This window comes from Phalaenopsis equestris, unplaced genomic scaffold, assembly GCF_001263595.1.
Source record: "Phalaenopsis equestris unplaced genomic scaffold, ASM126359v1 Scaffold200734, whole genome shotgun sequence".
NCBI classification, from domain to species: domain Eukaryota; kingdom Viridiplantae; phylum Streptophyta; class Magnoliopsida; order Asparagales; family Orchidaceae; genus Phalaenopsis; species Phalaenopsis equestris.
In genome coordinates, this window is record NW_018220542.1 from 228,239 (window position 1) to 229,733 (window position 1,495).

Below are 1,495 nucleotides of genomic sequence, written 5' to 3' on the forward strand. Positions count from 1 at the left end.
TTCCCTACAAACTCCCCTACAAGTTTACCTGTAAGAGTTTTTCGTCTACCTACAGGCACTGCAGAAACTGCATTCAAAAGACAATCACGGTTGTCTACTTCCGTGCAAACTCCTCTGCATCATTGTCTGTAGGAGCTTTCAATCCACCTACAAACACTGCAGAAACTGCAGTCAAAGACAATTAAAGTTGTCTACTTCCCAACAAATTCCCTGCAGCAGTACAAGTAGGATTTTTCTGTCTGCCTACAGACACTGCAGAAACTACAACCACTACTGTCTACTTACCTGCAAACTCCCCCGCAACATTACCTATAGGAGTCTTTTGCCTACCTAAACAAACACTGTAGAAAATGCAGCCAAAGACAACTGCAGACATGATGAAGATTTCAAGTTCTACTTCACAGGATCTTCCTCACCCATTGTTTGATGTATCCAAATTCAAGTTAAACGTGATTTTCAACCATGTTTCAACTTGAGGGGGAGTTTTAGGAGTTATACTAGGAAATAATTTATTCCTGTGAGAAGTTATGAGGAATAAATTATTTTATTAAATTAAAGAAATATTTCCTTTCCTATTTTATATTTATTTCCTCAGATTAGGAATTATTTATTTTCTTATTTTATGATAGTTCTTATATCTCTTAATAATTAATATGAATTGATTATTGAAGATATTAAGTGATATATCTTTCCTTTCATATCATTTTCTTTTAATTATCTTTTCTCTAATAGGATTCATGTAAGTGTTATTTATACCCCCTTTCATATTAATGAAATTATTCTGTATTCCGCATTATTCTGAATTTCAACACAATGAGAGGCTTTAGACCTCACTCAACACCCAAATGAAGAATGATTGATTTTAAATCCTTTTAAGAAATGCTGGGGCTTTAGACATAACACAACACCCAATGGAACTGCAGATGATCGAGTACAAAATCAGTAGAAAAATAGGGTATAAAACGAACAAGAAAAAAACATAATAGAATATGAGAAAAATGTCAAAATAGTCCCCTAATTCTTTGCGCGGGGTCAATTTAATCCAAGTGCTTATAACTTGTCAATTTAGTCCCAAAACACTTTTAATATGAGCTGAAATAATCTCCACGGAAAACTATTTCAACCCCAATTTATAGAGCCCGGCGACTAATTTGAAAATTTTATAGATTTTTAGACTAATAGCGCCATGCAAACAGTCAAGATGCTTTTTTGTCACTTTTACTAGATAGAATGCAAATAATAGAAGATAAGCAGCAAAATGAAACAACCTGTCCCATAACAACACCAAAATGAATTAAACTGTGTTCCCCATCCATGATAACTCTTTGCTTTCGAATGTCCAGGTCCTTGTGGAAGCATGTAAATCATAACCCCAGGTTCTCTCCCCCTTTGAATTCCCAGCACACCATTTGTAAGGGCTCTCTCGTAATAATCAGCATAAGACATTTCTTTGGTCCACCTAAATAAGTTTCGAGCCACCTGAATTAAACGAGGA

The 1,495-nt window shown here is 35.0% G+C and overlaps 1 pseudogene; it reads right to left on the reverse strand.

The window, feature by feature from the left end:
- Positions 1 to 757: 757 nt before the first annotated feature.
- The window catches only part of LOC110035923, a 20,954-nt pseudogene continuing 20,216 nt past the window's right edge, over positions 758 to 1,495 (reverse strand).